We start from the raw sequence: 18,807 nt of genomic DNA, 5'->3' as shown, positions 1-18,807 counted from the left end.
CCCCACATAGCCAACAGCTAGAAAGATGTGTAGAAATCACTATCTTGAAGGAAACAAATATTTGAGATAGCTCTACACAGCTTCAAAACCAGTCATGTGAGAAAGCAATATTTTAGGTTTATTGACTTTACTTACTAGTTTGGGTGTAAAGCATGGATCTGGAATATGGAAGGAAAGGAAAGTCAACCTCTCTGAGGTCAAAGAAGTTGCCTTTGGTCCTACCACAAGTTAATAATACAGCTAGCATTTAACCCTGTCTGTCTGTGCTCTATCCACTGCACCAAGCTATCCTCTGTGTATGTGGACTGTAGAAACACTGTAATATGAACTACTAGAGTACTGGAAGCTTGAAGGAGAAATGTTTTTAATGCTTGATAAGCAATTGTCTAATTCTTTTTCATTGATTCATCTGTTTATCAAACAGGTATTGTGTCAATTACCACATTTCAGTCACTAGCTCTGAAGCACAGAGAAAACTGTATCATGACACAAACCAGTACTTTATTTTTTTTTTCCTTTAGCCTAAAGATAAAGGGTAAAGGACTCTTTGAAGGTTCATACTTAATAGTAAAGACAATCAGACAAGGACTTACCATAACCTCCTGAACACTGTACTCTCCTTCCTTCTTAGCACAAGAACACTTCTGTTCTGCAGTGCAGCAGCATGACAACGTTCTGCTATGGGATGTAAGTGGAAACCTTGGGATCTCTGGTTTAACAGTTATATTATATTATATATATATATATTATATATATATATATATATATATATATATATATTATATATATTAACAGATATAATTCGGATATACATCTCCACCACGGCCCTTGTCAGCATTCTTACAGAATATAATTCCCATGAAGATGATCTGCCCAATATCCTGGTTTCTCAATTTTTGGCCTTATCAACCCCAAAGATCTGTGTTTTCTACTTGACCTCATCCTGTCATCCACATCTCTATCTTGATTCGCAGCATGAGTTAATTTCTTAAGCTTTTTTTTTTTTTTTTTCACTTATTGTTGCAATGTCACATTACTTCCTCCTTGTACCTGAGCCTCAGCTAATGATTCGCCATGCTCACTGGGCCTTTACTCTTGCTGTTCCCTCTGCTTGGGTGTTTTTATCTGGACATGTGCATGACTCATTTCTTCTCAGCTTAAATATCATTTTTTAAGAAATTCATTCCCTGCCTGTTTAAGTGCCCCATCTCCCTGATTACACTCCTTGACAGTCTTCATTCTCTAAAATTATTTCTGTTTGCTTCACATTTCTCTCTTTTAACATATGGAGGGGGTTTTTGGCCTGTCATTTTTTTCACTGACATATACCAAGGATGGAGAATGGACAAGGATTAAAAATGGACACTGAATAAATACTTATCAAACAGATACATTATTATATAATTTAGCAATGTATCTATATAAAAAAGCCCTGCTGGAAAGTTGTTAAATGAATTAATGAATGAATTACTAGTGAAATGATTTGGATCAAAGAGAGAAGGAAGTGGGAAGCACTCCTTTTTGATATAGCAAAATTTCATAAAAAACTTAAGAACAAAACTTTTCCTAGTATTAAAAAATATTTTAAGCATTACATGGAAGATATTTATTAAAGAAGAATATCTTTATCAACATGAGATTTTTTTACTTATTACATAACAATTTCTGCTATAGTTTCATCAAATTTGAGAGTGTATTTTGCAGAGTATAGTTTATGTTGCATACACAAAATTTCATTTTGCACAGACCTAAGAAATACCTCAAAATGACAGTAAACTGAAAGGCAATCATCTGCCATTTAAAAATAACACTGAGGTTAGATTTTTCATCAAATAATGAGGGTAGCTAGGGTGGAATACCATGAAATACAGACCACATAGCATACATACAAATCATGATGGGGTTACTGAAAACTTTGCAAAGAGATCATTCAGAGCAGCTGACTTGGAGCCACAAAGAGAGACTTTTGTGATTGATGGTTGTGACAGATGAAGGGGACAAGTTCAGAAACTGGACAAAATGGGAAACAGTGGTTTCAAGTAGAAACTCCAAATCTGAAAGGATGGGGCAAATTCTCATAGCATGCAGCAATGTTAATTGAACTTGTCTACACTGACAATCTATATGGAAGCCCACAAATGAGCAGCACTAGAGATGTATGTAATGACAGCTACTGATGGCCTAGAGCATGAAAGAATAGATAACACTAAATAAGAAATGATTGTGTATTGAGATTTTCATAAAAATACTATTATTGTATGCAGCAACATGACCCCTTAGGTATCAAGGCATCCTTCATGAAGTCAGTATACAGGAGGTTGAAAATTGCCCACAGGGTCAGTGATGAGGAACAGGACTTGGAGCAGGAATGAGTCACAGTTGAGACAAGAAGGAGAAATAGTATTATATCCAAAGAGAAAATGAAGTTAAAAAACAATGCAATGACTTTCTTACAAACTAAACGGTAGTTAAAAAGGCCCTGCTAGAGCTGTAAGATAAGATATAATGACAGCCTGATCATAAAGACTGAGAGAAAGGCTTGGAAAAGGATCACAGTCCCTACTCTTCAGCAGAAGAGGTAAGGTATACAAATTCCACTACAATTAGATAATAGACTATAATACAAATATTTAAAATGACATAAAACTATATTTATTGGCCTAAAAAGATGTCTCTTGTTCATTGTTAATAGAAAACATTTATAGAAATATATACTTTCCTTTTTTAAATGATAGAGGAAAACATGAAGCATATTCCAATAGTAAAATCTGATAACTCAAAGTAGGAAAAATATGGATAATTTATTCACTTTTCATGTCCCAAATGTTCTGTTTTGCTTTAGACTAAATATATTAATTATGTAATAAGAAATAATCAACATACCAAGAACCACTAGTTTGGAATAAGTAATTCAAATGATCTATTCATATGATTTATGCACATGAAAAATACACAGTGGGACACACCAGATAAGAGGGGGATTCAAGATAAAGACTAATAACCTTCAATGCAGGCATCAGGTACACTCTGATAGAAAAGAGTATCTGTGTGGCCAGTCTGAGCTATGAGAAAATGAGATATTCATTTTGAAGAGAATCCTAGAAAGATTTATTAGTATAATGACAAAAAGTAGACATTTTCATAAAGGCATTCTGCATCTAGTCATTTTTTAAAGTATTAAATTTCAAAATAAGTTTGATAGATCATAGTGTTTTAGTTCTTCCTACTACCAATTCTGAGAGTTTACTGACTGTGAGGTATGTTTCATAGACATCCTTAAAATAAGAAAAGAGTATCTACTTAATCTTTACTTGGAGGCAGATGTAGTATATCCACCACTTTTTCAATATGTCTATTTACAGGCTACCTGGAATCTAGACTATTACCAGAAGGAGCAAGGCAACAAGCATATGAACTTTTATAGCCAGGACTGGTTCCCTGGGTGTGTGACTTATGTAGTCATATGGGGTCCAGTGTTGAGAAAGTCCCCACACTTGGTTTAATGCTGTGATGTTGCTATCTTGAAATTCTTAATCATTTTTCAACACAAAGCACTTAATTTTATTTTGTACTGGGCTCCACTAATTTTGTAGCTGATCTTGCTTACAGCATGCTACAAATTGGAATCTTCACTGTTCTGAGATAAGATGGAAAAAGTCACACCATCAATCCCAAAAGACTAAGTCATTGGTGTCATATAGCCACATGTTACAAACAGAGCCAAACATTTACTTGGGTATTGACTAAAGTGAGCATTAGTTTGAAAGTGATTAGGAAGTTTAGTTCAAAAAAGACTAAGTTTGGTTGTCTAGGAAAGTAAATATTACTGCTTAAAAATTTTATACAGCCAAGTATCAAAGCTGTGTACACATTTACGATTAACTTTGTTTTAAATTAGCTTTGTTTTGATTAACTGTGTTAATTTCTGCTATTAAAAACTCTTATGAAGGGTTTAAATAACAAAATCTGGAAATAAGTTGAATATCTTAAATTGGATGGGTATTTGAACATGACTTTCCTTGTCAGGATCTGTAACCATCAGAAGATGGCAATTAGAGGCAGCCCTTGGATTCTATGAGAGTGCTAAGAAGCAAATACACTTGATTATTACATATAGGATTTATCCAAGTATCATTCTTGCTTTCTTCAGCACTTTCCATAGAAGTTTGTAAAGACAGGACATAAGCTGACAATGGTAGTCTTTAAAGAGATCTGCCTTTTTTTTTTTTTAAATGTGAGAAGAAGGTGAGAGGGAAGAGATTTTTGTTTTCCAAAAACAGCACAGCTTGGTGAATATGATACCTTCTCACAAATCCATAAAGAACTGAGAGCTTATGCAATTTTAAAATACCTCAGGAAATGTTCATGAATATCTTTTAATTCCAAGTCATTTAACTTGCATTTAAACATGCTAGACTAGCAAAAGCATATTGGCAATTTCATTGGTACAAATGAAATAGATCTGAATGGAGTGGGATTTGGGGAAAAGGAAGAAAATTAAAATTATTGCCTTTAGGAAAATAACACTTTTATAACATAAGAAAATTTTAATAACTTTAAGTTTATCTACCAAAAAAATTCTTTCTAAGAGTTTGAATTCAAGCAATTAATTGAGCTGGAGAGACTGGTGTGGGAATTCTCACCCCTTTAGTGGGGAGCCTGTACAGGGTAGTTATATAACCTCTTTCAGCCCACTGCTCATCTGCAAACTGGAGCTGACAGTAGTGCCTTTCTTTCAAATTTATTTGAAGAGTAAATGTGAATGTATATGCAAATGACTGGCATACCATTGATGTACAAATGCAATGTCTCCTTTATCTCTATTTTTAATAATATACACATACACCACATGTATAAATGTTTGCCTACCAGGTTTTTTTTTTTTTTTAATCTGTCTTTCCAACTGATGCAAAAGAGAACCCAGAGTATGTGTCTCACTCTTTGAATTCTCCACTTTCTTCAGGATACCCTAAGCCTCTTAACTCCTCTAACCTGCCCCCAGAATCTGACTTGTTCTGTTTCTCAGTCTCAAGCCAGGTCAGTTTGTCCCATTATGTTCTGGAAGGGTGCATGTATGCATCCTCAGTTGCATCTGACTCTTTGTGACCCTATGGACTGTAGCTCGCCAGACTCCTCTGTCCGTAAGACTTCTAGGCAAGAATACTGGAGTCGGTTGCCATTTCCTCTTCCAGGGGATCTCCCCGACCCTGGGATTGAACCTGCATCTCTTGTGTCTCCTGCATTGGCAGGTGGATTCTTTACCACTGAGCCACCTAGGAAGCTCCCTCTAGAAGGGTACAAACGGCTTTAAAAATTCCAGGTGGGAGAGGAAGGAACAAAGATGAACTCTTCCTTTTGCAACTTTAATATGTAACAACTACAAGGTAAATGCATCTTACCATAATCAATATTGTCTATCATTTAGTGTTAATGTGGTATGTATATATTCTACAAGAGTCCCTGTTTTCCTTTTCCAACCATCCTAGGGGCTCCCCTCTGCTCTCCCAAATGGACTGCACAGAAGGTAACATTGTGGCATCCTGCTCTAAGAAAAAGATAATCCTGGGGTTCAGGAATTATAGAAAATCAATATATAGATAAAGGTGCATATATTGAGCATATTTCATATAATCAATTAGTAGATAGGTGAGATGTATCTTGAACATTTAATGAACAAAAGGTAGGGTAGGGATGGTTTTACTACAGGAAGATGAGCAGAGCAGACCAAGCTCAGTAAATACTGATCTGAGTGAAAGTAGACACAGATTACACACAAGCGATATATTTACAAAATTCCCAACTTCCCACTAAAATTACAAATTACTTATATCAGACTAAAACCAGTAAAGCCTCTTATAAAAATAATTAAGAAACCTTGAATGAGTCAGAGAAAATGGAGTGGAATAGAATCATAGGCTGTGCAGTAGTTATCATCTTTGAATCTAAGCACGTGGGTACTAAGGAAATGTATTACAGAAAAATTCCACTCCATATTAAGTTTTAACTTGTCCAACAATGACAAAGAAAAGACAAGCAGTTGTATTGTTTAAAATAACCACGTGAACAATTTAAGGTAGTTTAGATGCTTTTGTTTGTCATTAGGATAGCACAGTGCAGATGATAAATCACATGCCTGGGAAACACTACAGCTTAGTGAGATTCCTTTTATGTTTTGTCCACAACACACTGCCACTGCAATCTGTGTGCTGTTTGTATAACAAAGGGCTTTACATTATTTTATATACATAAAGAAACTACACTTAAACTTTGCCTATGCAGTTAATTGCCCTGAGATTGCTGAAAGAAGGAATCTTTATAAGGAATCTTTATAAGGAATCTCTTTTCCTTCCCGTAAAAATAACATCAGGGACCATGCTAAGCTACCTGAGTCCTGACATTCTGGCAGCTGTCCATTCTATATTTCAGCGACGTGGAGTGTCTCTGGGTTGGCAGACTCAGCAGTTTCTTCCTCTATGTTATGGGAATTTCGAAAATGTACATCTTTCCTGGACAAAGTATAACATTTAGTTGGCTCTCAACAATTAATCAGTGAAAACAGTACCTAGTTAGGGTTTTTTAAACTGTGAGAAATAGCCGAAAAGTGAAGTATCTTTGGCTAAGTATCTCTATGTATCTCTCTGTAGATATACATATTAACAAATACTTCAAAAACGATATGCGTACACACACCGCACATGCACATTTAAGTGGACTAACATTTTTTCTAGGAATTCAAGAGCTGTTATTTTAGAACTTAAACTTAACATAATCAAATATATATCCATTCTGATATAGCTAAATATATTGTGAAAGTGAACGTCATTTAGTTGTGTCTGACTCTTTGCAACACCATGGACTGTAGCCCGTGAAATTCTCCAGGCCAGAATACTGGAACAGGCAGTTGTTCCCTTCTCCAGGGGATCTTTCCAATCCAGAGATCGAACCCAGGTCTCCCACATTACAGGCAGATTCTTTACCAGCTCAGACACCAGGGAAGCCCAAAGGTTGGCCTGCTGCATTGGGTGGGAGTTGAACCCAAGTCAACTGCTTGCAAGGCAGCTATGCTCACACTATACCACCAATGTGGTAAATTTAGCCTTATTCTACTGGATTTATGTGTGAACTCACCAGGTAAATTAACTCCATCTTACAAAATTATTCAATGTGGTTAATGTGCATGTTAAAAACTGCTGATGGGAAATATAGATAGAGTGATCTCTGTCAAAGGATTTAAGATCACAAAGCAATATTAGAACTTTCATGAAACAGTCACAATATAAGATAAAAGGGATTATCAGTAGAAATTTGAAACAGTGAATTAAAGTAACTTGATCATACCCTGCAAATTATTCTTTTGTTTAATAATCACTGTAAATGCAATTATTCATTAGTTCTACAAAGTTGTTAACATAAGTCAATACTAAACTCTGTAACTGATGCTATACTATGCAGAAATAAGCAATTAAAGCTCTATCATTCACTTCTCTGAGTACGCCCACTGAGTGGGGACAAATAGGAATACACCTAGCATGAATATTATACAACTCTTTGATCCTAAAACTTGTATCTAAAATAGCACATGGTTATGATTAGTAATCCCACTTCTAGGTACAGAGCCAAAGAAAATGAAATCAATATCTTGAAGTGATAGCTCCACTCTTATTTAATCAACATGTTGTACATCGTACACTTACACAACATGTTTATAAAACTTAAAAGGTAAATTGCTTGCATTCATCAGTTACTATGCATAACATTCTTTAATATGGTGGTGCATTTTTACATTCTGATCCAACATGTGACATCATAAGAAGATTGATAGAATTCTGTAAATGTGTAGAAATACACACATTTTACTCTATACTATAAAAATACTGCAATTTACTTACTTTTTCACCAACTTAAAACATGTTCAAATAATTTAATAGTTTTATAATTTAATTAGCTTGAATTAAATTATAACACAATCTTTTTTTTTTTTTTGCTAAATCCCAGATCTCCACTTGTGGGCAAGACACATTTTAAACCATGTTCAACAAATCAGATACATTTATGTTATTTTCCAGTTAAGGATAATATTTACAATCTAAGCAGCAACCCAAAATGCAAATTCAAATACTTCACATTCTATGAAAACCATTTTAAAGAACTTAATAATAAAAGATAAATTGCCAGCATTACATGGTCTGTGAGATGCTCAATATTTCTCCTCTCCCTACTTCACCTTTATCTCAAGTCTCCAGTCAGCCTCTGCCTCATTCTTGTTACCAGGGGCCACAGAATCAAGTCTTCAGAGGGCTGACAGCTCACCTGACTGTGTTCCCTCAGCTGGTCCCTCCTTCCTAACTTCTAAGTCTCCCCCTGAACTCACCTGAAGCTGCAGAAGACAGTTCTTGGTGTGCTGATACCATTCTATTCTAAACACTGCATCTCTCTCCTCTTCATGAGAGTTAATTCCAGCCCCACAAGAGCTTGCAGACTAAAGGCTCCAAAATAAAACCTTCAACTAATGCTGTATGTGCAGGGGTGAAAGTTGATAAATAAACACCCATCTCTCCATTTTCCCCTGGAATGATTCAGAAATATGTTCTACATGTCTTTTCAGAGGATCACTAATAAGATTGAGCCCTCAATTCCCAAAATAGAAACCCACTTATTAACACACACCTCATTTGCACTTCTTTCTTTCTGTTTCTTTTTCAGTACTTTTTCATTTGTGCTTCCTGGGGTCATTTCTCAAGTAAAATACCTGTTCCCACATCCTTCTTCCCAGATGTGCTTAAGATAAGTGGAAAGTACTGTACTGGTTTGCAGGGTCTATGACCAATATAAAATCATTTGATTTCCTTTGAATAAACCAAAGCAGCGGCAGGGGGAGCGAGGGACATCCGTAGGTATAGATAGGCCCTGCGATTAAGCTTTCTGAAATAGAATTACTAGACGTTCCCTGCATAATTTTATCCCACCCTTCTGTGTCTGCTTTCAAGCTATTTTCTAAATGAAATGCCCTTCCCCAGCTCTTTCGATTGGACAATTTCTTAGTTTCAAGAAGCAGCTCAGATATTCTATTTGAGAAACCCACAGTCAAGCTTCTGCCATAGCAACTGGCATGGATCTCACACAGAAGCTGAACACGTGGCACGGAGGTGATCTGGGTAGCCCCGCCTCCCACACCGCAGTGTGAGCTCTCAGAGAACAGGGCCCAGACCGCACTCCTCTTCCAGACTCCAGCACAGTGGCCGGTGTATAATAATAAATATGTAAACACCTTTTCAAAAGCACTTAGAAGATGTCAGGCAATGTTTTAAGTGCTTTATGCATATTAACCCATTTAATCCTCAAGACAACCTCTTGAAGTACGTGCTACTATTATCATCATTTATAAAATGAGCAAACTGAAGCAGAATAAGGCAAAGCGACCTGAAGGTAACACAGCTCGCAACGCGTGAGCCCAGGATGGATTGAAACTATACTATGTTCTTTTCAACTATCCATCATTGCTTCTTTAGAATTAAATATCAAACAGTCACATCTAACCATTAGAAAACATGATGTGTTATTTTGTTAGAGACCTTGATATATAATCTAAACTAATCCATGCTCTTGTCTACATCTAGCTTTGAAAGTAAGAACTTAAAAGTCTCTCTCAAACAGTAACATTTACAAAAGCAACAGCAATAAAAGATTCCCATCACAGCATTCCTAAATATCATATGATTTCTAACTTACCAATGTAGATTTCCTAATGTACCAGAAATTTACTTTAAAAATTTATTTAATACCTCATGGAAAAATAGTATGTTCAGGCTAGGTATCACCATTTTTTATAGATTAGTACTCTTAATAAAAGATTCAATGGTTATTTATAAAACTTGAATGATAAATGATCAATTCTTAATACACTGTTTAGCTATGTAAATAAAACCAAAATACTTTGTGCAGGCTCCTACTTACACAGGCTGTTAATGGCAGTAGACTCAGTAAATTTCAGAGAACCAGCCTCCAGTGACTCTGCAAGTCATGTTTCCCACTGTGTGCATCCTGTTTCCTGTCAACAGTGGCTATAATGGGCACATAAACTAAAATGTATGCCCCATTTAACCTGTAAATGTTCTGTGTCCTTAGCCCCTAGCAATGGAAATATGCCAATGTCTTTTACTTATTTTACTGGCATATAATCCCTCCTCTCCATCAGATTTGAGAAAATTTTAACTATCATGGAATTATACATTGTTAATGTCATTTCTGCATTGCTGGGCTCCTGATAATCTTAAATCTGGATCAAGAGTTATTTTAGAGTAAATTTATACCACAGTCATCTGAACAGAAAAGCTTGCAGTAAACATCCAACATATATTCCATTAATAACAAGTTTAAATACATCATCTAAATAAACCTGAGGAACTATTTAAAAACTTAGGAGTTCTTAACCAAATCTTAACTGAGAGATAAAGCTTCTAAAAATATTATCTAGTAAAATGAATGAGACAAGGTGAAAAGATTTGTTAGCCAAACTATATAATTTTAAATTGACTTTTTCAATTTACTAAGCTAAATTTTCCACAATCTCATTTAAGCAATTATTTTTAGGTACGTGATTTATTTTCCACATTAATTATCAATAAGCCAATAGGAAATTTTTTTAATTATTGTTTAAAATTTTTACTTATTTTTTCTAATAAATATTCTAGTGCATAGTATTTATGTATCTCATCAAATGTTTTCTTTTTATCTTTCTAAAAGTTTTTTCCAATTATCGTTCCATAAAACACAGTGATCTCTGAAGCACAGACAACCACTCAGTGAAACAATGTACTTCAGGTTTTAGGCAGAGAGTTTAATATTATTAGAATATTCTTCTAATATTCTAATATTAGATAAAGTGAGATATTCTTCACTTTATCATAAATAAGCATCCTGCTTCTTAAAGTCTTAAATCGGAATAAAATTTGAATATGCATCTGGCTCAAGAGTTTTTAGAATTTGTTCTGAGAGACTGTGGGTTAAATTATCAAGTAGTATTTAATAAGCATATCTTAATTCTGTACATTAAATAATTTTAAATTACATATTTTATACTAGGCAACTACTAGAGATAGGGATGAAAAATCAATTTATTTACACATTTCTATTTCAGAATTTCCAACACTTTTTTTTGTAGATTTCAGGTTCTCAATTTTAATTGTCAAAAGTGGCAAAAGTGAAGCAACTGTATTTTGCAGTACTCTAAAATAGCTGAATTAAAATTTTTGCTGTTGATGAAGACTAAGAAGACAGATTTGAGAGGTTTCTGACTTTTAGTAAGCAGCTTGCCATCTGGGTTTAACCAGGTTTCTGAATTGCAGAGTTGTTATAAGGGGCCTGTGAACAGTGCATGGGGCTTCCCTGGTGGCTCAGACGGTAAAGAATCTGCCTGAAATGCAGATTCCCTGGGTCAGAAAGATCCCCTGGAGAAAGGCACATCGACCCACTCCAGTATTCTTGCCTGGAGAATTCCATGGACAGAGGAGCCTGGTGGGCTACAGTCCATGAGGTCACAAAGAGTCAGACACGATTGAGTGACTAACACTTTGGGCTTCCCAGGTGGCACTAGTGGTAAAGAACCCGCCTGCAGTGCAGGAGACATATGAGCCACAGGTTCAATACCTGGGTCAGGAAGATCCTCTGGCGGAGGGTGTGGCAACCCACTCCAGTGTTCTTGCCTGGAGAATCCCATGGACGGGGAGCCTGGTGGGCTAGAGTCCAGAGGGTCACAAAGAGTCGGACACAAGTGAAGCGACTTAGTACACATGCACGAACAGGTATATAAAATAAATACATAGAATATCATACACATATATGTTCCACTGCCAGTAAAATATCTGTGTGTCATAATGAATAATGTGCATACTTATCTTAAAGCACTAGTAAAACCATAATAGACTTTGTTATGGTACTTCTCAATCCACAACTGCTGAAAGTATCCCAACTGCCTTAGTGTAAAATTATACTGATATCCTAAGGAAAAAAAAAAAACTTTACGTTCACAATACTTGAAAAACATTGGAAGGTTTGCTACTAATGGAAAAAGTATTTATATTTCCAATTTCACAGTATTTATCATTCATTTTGACTGGGACTTAGAAAATAGTATATCATTATATTGAAAGAACTACCTTTTTACCAGAAGTGAGGTGAAAGACATGAATGGATTGTGGAGTCCAAAGAATTTTCCTTTCCACATTTACATTTTTATTAGAGATCTAAACTCTAAAATTTAGGTATCAGTTGGAGAGACCACAGAAGAAAACTATTTGAACAATATATGTGGACTCAAATAACATTTATCTTTAAAATTAAATATTGTCATCAAACCAAACTCTCAACTATCAGAATGATCAAATTTTACCCTTATTCTGTTTCCTGGTCTTTAGTTGTAATGAATATATGTGTGGTTAGCAGAAAAATGGCCTTTCAAAGATATCCAGGCCCTGCTCTCCAGAACTTGTGGATATATTATACACTGCAAAGAGGAATTATAGCAGAAGGAATTAAAATTACAAAGCAACTGACTTAAAATAGGGAGATTAATATGGATTATCCAAGTGGAACCAATGTAATCACAAGCTCCCTTAAACATGGAAGAGGGAAACAGAAACATCAGCTTTAAAGTGATGCCAAAACAAGAGGGTGTCAGAGGATGAGATGGTTAGATAGCATCAATGACTCAGTGGACATCAACATGAGCAAATTTCAGTGTGGGCAGTGAAGAACAGGAAAGCCTGCCAGGCTGCAGTCCATAGAGTCACAAAGAGTCAGACACAACTTGGTGACAAGTGACGCCATGGGAGAAAAACTCAACCAGACATTGCAGCTTTGGAGGAAGTCATGAGCAGCTTCTCGAAGCTGGAAAAAGCAGGAAAATGAATTTACTCCTAGATCTTCCAGAAAGGAACACGACCCTGTTGACTAATTTTAGCCCAGTGAGACACATCTTGGACTTCCAACCTCCAGAACCATAAGATAATAAATTTGTGTTGTTGTAAGCCGCTAAGTCTGTGGTAATTTGGTACAGAATCAACAGGAAACTGAGTTTGCTAAGGCATATGCACCTGGCAAATATGTAAATTCTCATGAACACAAAAAGAATTCAAGTGAAATAACAATGAATTAGGTTAACCCTTTCCTAATATAACTGCTGAAGCAAAATGACTTTTGCTGTGGAGCTAAACATGATATAATGGGAAGGGATTCCTGCTTTTCCTCAGAAAAGAACATTTGTGCCAGTAGGAATGAGGCAGAAATCTCGACCGGCACATCAAGCTGACAAATAGTAGTGAGCAAAGCACCGGACCAAGAGGGTTCAATACAGGCCACTTAGGGACCACATGGTCTCTACTTTGCTCATCACTCTGTTGACTCTGCAGAGGTGGGCAGAGCCACTAATGAGACCACATGATTCATGGGCAAGTGTGAGTTACCCATAGGAGATCCAGGGACTCTGTGGGTGAAGAAATTCCTGGGAGGGTGGAATAAAGTTAGAAAGGATACGAACAATTTATTCTGGAAAAGGCTGTGTAAGCTCTAAGCAACTATAATTCTGCTATTAAAAAGATCCAGCCATGGATATAGAAAACAAACTTATGGTTACCAGGGTATAAGCAGTGACGGTATAAACTGGAAGACTGGGACTAACATATACACATTGCTATACATAAAATAGATAACTTGTAAGAACGTGATGTATAGCACAGGGAACTCTATTCAATACTCTGTACTGGACAAATGGAGAAAGAACCTAAAAAAAGAGTGGATATATATAGACATACAACTGATCCACTTTGCTGTACACCTGAAACTAACACAATATTGGAAATCCATTATGCTCCAATAATTTTTAAGATTAAAAAAAAAATCCACAGACTCAAGGTTAGAAATGTCCAGTCATTTGATCTATATTTGAATTTGTCTCTCAATGGATTAACCAACAAAGAAAAAACACAGAAGAACCGCCTGTTTTGAAAAAATGAAGGAGCCAGCTCAGAGGGAGGTGAGCAGGTCACTCTGACAGAGCCTCTCAAAATGACAGGGTAATTTCAATCCCAGGTCCAATAGCATTTCGTCAGGAGCCCAAGTATGACAGTGCAGTCCCAGTCAATTGGGCTCTAAAAGCTGAACTTCTACAATCAAACTTAAGAGACTGATAATAAACCAGGAGTCTAGTTTATGTGCTCAAAACCAGGGTGCTTCCTCCCTGTGTCTTCTGTCAGGAACACATCTGTCTCAGCCTCAAGGCAAACAAGGTGCTTAAGAGCCCAAGTTTGCCTGATGCTCACAGAAAAAGTACCAAGAGCATCAGAGGGCCTGAGAGAATATTTTATCTGGTCATAAAAAAAGGCTGATGTACCATCCGTGCTCAAAAACCTAACTTTCCAGTGAGCCAAACACTAAAGTCACTTGAAATACTATTTCTCTCAGTTTCTTGAACTTGGACAAAGTTGGAAGGAAAATGTTACATTTTGATATTTAAATCATGTTTATGAACTTCACGTGAACCATATTGAAACACATTATGAAAAAGTGGTTTAAAATACAAGACACATAATTTACGTGTTATACGGAGTTTTATTTCTGTCCTAAGGATAAAACCTAGTCACCAAGAATTTGAGGGTCTCCTGCTTTCATTAGGAACCCAATAAGCAATACCTTAACTAATTATTGACGCAGGGATTTTTCCACAAACTAACACCTGTGGCCAGTGATTTATGTAGGTGATATTGAAATGTCTCTAGTCAATAATGTTTGGGTAACAAAAGACATACTAATACCTCTCTGGTCAATAATGTGTTAAGCTGGATTTCTGAAGACTGTGTGCTTCTCTCTCTCTCTCTCTCTCTCTCCCACCACCCTCCCCCATACAATGGTATTTTGTTTATAAGTTGTCTTCAATGTTTCAACCAGCACTACACATACCTCATTTCAGCATCTATATTCTAGTATTCAATAACATAAATCAAGCCAACCGCCTTTTTTGACCAATGCTCAGGAAATACAGGTATGAATGCTGCTGGGTTCAACGAGCACAGTAAAACTATAACCAAAGAAGGCGTTCATTGAGGCTGTTTCTCATTGCTTTCACACATTTCCTAAAAATGAGGAGATATTTATCTGGAAGGAAACTCGGAGTCAGAGGTAATTCACTAATAAACATGAGCTTGTTCAGTCAAGACCACAGAGGAAATGTAAACACATTACCCAAACACTGGCTGTCCCTACCTCTCGAAAAAGAGCACTTGTGAGGTGACTCGGGTCTCCAGTCTCAGCGCCCAGCGCTCCCACTCCCACCACAGAGCATCCACTGACCCCACGTCGACCCAGACGATGAACCTGACTCCTGGGCTCCACATCTCAGAGTGAGACCTACCCTGGTGCCCGAGGAGAGCCTGTGTGGCTTTAAAGATCATGGCATCTGGTCCCATCACTTTATGGGAAATAGATGGGGAAACAATGGAAACAGTGGAAACAGTGTGAGACTTTATTTTTTGGGGCTCCAAAATCACTGCAGATGGTAACTGCAGCCATGAAATTAAAAGACACTTACTGCTTGGAAGGAAAGTTATGACCAACCTAGATAGCATATTCAAAAGCAGAGACATTACTTTGCCAACAAAGGTTCGTCTAGTCAAGGCTATGGTTTTTCCTGTGGTCATGTATGGATGTGAGAGTTGGACTGTGAAGAAAGCTGAGCGCCAAAGAATTGATGCTTCTGAACTGTGGTGTTGGAGAAGACTCTTGAGAGTCCCTTGGACTGCAAGGAGATCCAACCAGTCCATTCTGAAGGAGATCAGCCCTGGGATTTCTTTGGAGGGAATGATGCTGAAGCTGAAACTCCAGTACTTTGGCCACCTCATGCAAAGAGTTGACTCATTGGAAAAGACTCTGATGCTGGGAGGGATTGGGGGCAGGAGGAGAAGGGGACAGAGGATGAGATGGCTGGATGGCATCACTGACCCGGTGGACGTGAGTCCGAGTGAACTCCGGGAGTTGGTGAGGGACAGGGAGGCCTGGCGTGCTGCGATTCATGGGGTCGCGAAGAGTCGGAAACGACTGAGCGACTGAAGTGAACTGAACTGAACACTTCGGCAATAGTGGGGACGCCTCTGTGTTGTAGAGTCAGTTTCTGTTTCCAGTGTCAACGTGGAAGAATTACAGCTGGATGCCCAGTGTGAATCTGGACGGAGCAGCCCCAGGAGTTCTCACTGTGACCACCCAACTCGTTCACGGACCGCCCCCCCGACCCTCCAAGATAATACCGCAGCTTCCGAAATAGGCCCACATAGTACTGACGAAAAAAAAAGCTCTCAGTCAGAGGAAGATTATATGGAGAGAAGAAAAGGTGGAGAAAGAATCTTGAGGAAAAAACTCGTACCTGGTATGGGATTTGTCAAGTTGACCAGAAAACATCCCTTCCCCACTCTGCCCAGTTCCTTTTCAGACACCCGAAGCTCAGGACCCCACTCAACAGGAGGAACGTGGCGTTTTCTCTGCAGTTTCTAAAAGTTTCTCTCCCGTCTTTTCTCTCTCTCTTGTGCTGGCAGTGGGGTAAGGGATCTCTATCTGAAGGCTCCTGACAACAGCTGCCAGCACTTTTTGATAAAAGAACTGGAATCTGGCTTTTTCAATTAGGGGGAATTTATATTGAGGTTTGCAAGGCAGCTTACTGAAGAAGCTACTGTCTTGGTCCTTGGGTGGCTGCACCATTTGTATCTTTTTTTTTTTTTTTCGGTAAATGCTGCATTCCTAATTCAGTAAAATAAAAGTAAGAAACACAAAGAAAGAAAGAGTGGTATGAGTGAATATGGACCATTCGGAGTTGGGAGGGAATTTCATTACAAAAACAGTAAAACACTCCAGGACTCAGCATGAAATGTTCATGAAAGTAAAAACAAAATTATGTGGAAATTTCCAACAGAGATGCCTACAACTATAATATATACTTAATCATTACTGGCCTCCCTGATTTAGCCACTCATCTATAGAAAATGGAAACCATGTGAATTAGGAGAAATACCAACTTTTGTAAGTTGATATTTCAATAAAAAATATATTAAACATCAAGATTTTAAGTCTCTGGATTTATTGTCAGTTCCATATATATTCCCATAATGTGAACACATGCTTGTCTTGTTTACCTAATTCTTCATTCAAAAAACCTTGCTGACAACTTATTACCAATGCAGAACATGCCAAGATGGTGCAATGTGGTCCCTGCCCACCAAAAGCTTTTCTTCTTTATAGGAGAAAATCACATGCAACTTCTCATATAAGGAGACAATAGGATATTCTAATTGAAGTTTTTCCAATGTCCTTGCTTTGATCTCCTCCCTTGACTTCAGACTTCCCTAAGTATCCCTGTTCATAGAGTCTGTATTTTAGTTCTTTCATTTATAGTGCACGTTTATTCTACCCAATGGAGAAGGCAATGGCACCCCACTCTAGTACTCTTGCCTGGAAAATCCCATGGACGGAGGACCCTGGTAGGCTGCAGTCCATGGGGTTGCTAAGAGTCAGACACGACTAAACGACTTCACTTTCACTTTTCACTTTCATGCATTGGAGAAGGAAATGGCAACCCACTCCAGTGTTCTTGCCTGGAGAATCCCAGGGACAGGGGAGCCTGGTGGGCTGCCGTCTATGGGGTTACACAGGGTTGGACACGACTGAAGCGACTTAGCAGCAGCATTCTACCCAAGCCGGGAGCTGTGTTGGTGTGGTGCTAAGTGGAGGAGGGGACATTCTAGGATCTTCTAATTAAGTCTCAATCATTTGATGTGCCTGTGTCTTGGAGGCTGGACCTTCACAAGTGTTTTTCCAGTGTTCTTTGCATTCAGGCCCCTACACCTTTCCCTGGCTGCAGCACTACCAAATATACTTCCTTAAAGCCTGGCTCCTAGACACCTGTGTTTTTCCACCCCTCAAGTGAGATAGGAAGGCTGAAGTGAGTTTTGTTCCTTCATCTGGATAAAGTTTAAGAATAGATTTGGCAAAATCTTTTCTACCAGAAAGTAGGTCTTTGATATGGAGAAGGCATTGATCATGATGGATAATGGTTACTGTTTTCTTCCCCCTGCCAAAGACAAGAGGGGAAGAGGGGAATTTTCTTGAACTTTACCATAAAAACGTAGTGGGGTTACTGGAAGGAAAGCCTATAAAATATGGTGTCCCCCTAAGTTTGCAGTTCCCAGGAACTTTTTGCCCTCACACTAGCCTCCACTCAACTTCTGGGAATTCACCAAAATTAACACTTGTGTTATTAGCTTTGACAAATGCACCAGGATTATGTAAGATGTTAATAGTGGCAGAAAATAAGGGAAGAATATATGGCAACTCCCTTATTATTTTTGTAACATTTCTATGAATCTATAATCCTTTCAAATTAAACAGCTTACTAAAAAGTAAACTTCTGACCAAATTTTAAAACTTCAATATATTATTTGAGTCTTAGAAAAACTAGCAATTAAGTATTAGAAACGAAAACTTTACAGGACAGCAGGTGGGGAAGGACATCATTGAACTGCATGATAATAAAGCAGAAAATTGTCCTGGGACTAGAGCCTGGAAGAGAGGCAGACTAATGGTAGCTTTTATTCACTTTAAGGTTAAAGCCTTTGTGGGAGAGGAAAAGGAACCTTGCAGTAGTCAAGTCACAACCAAAGAGAGGGATGCTATACATAGAATGTGAGCAGAGCATTTTCCCAGCCCAGAGCTTTTACCCACTTACAGATGAGCCTGGGGAAGGTCTGAGAGTTATAAAAACCAGATCCCAGT

At 37.6% G+C, this 18,807-nt stretch overlaps 1 pseudogene; it reads left to right on the top strand.

The window, feature by feature from the left end:
* Positions 1 to 9,109: 9,109 nt before the first annotated feature.
* On the top strand, positions 9,110 to 16,633 carry LOC113907050 (annotated as a pseudogene).
* Positions 16,634 to 18,807: the final 2,174 nt, after the last annotated feature.

Source organism: Bos indicus x Bos taurus, chromosome 16 (assembly GCF_003369695.1).
Source record: "Bos indicus x Bos taurus breed Angus x Brahman F1 hybrid chromosome 16, Bos_hybrid_MaternalHap_v2.0, whole genome shotgun sequence".
Lineage (NCBI taxonomy): Eukaryota > Metazoa > Chordata > Mammalia > Artiodactyla > Bovidae > Bos > Bos indicus x Bos taurus.
Note: the sequence above shows the minus strand (reverse complement) of the source record. Positions and strands in the feature narration are given on the sequence as shown.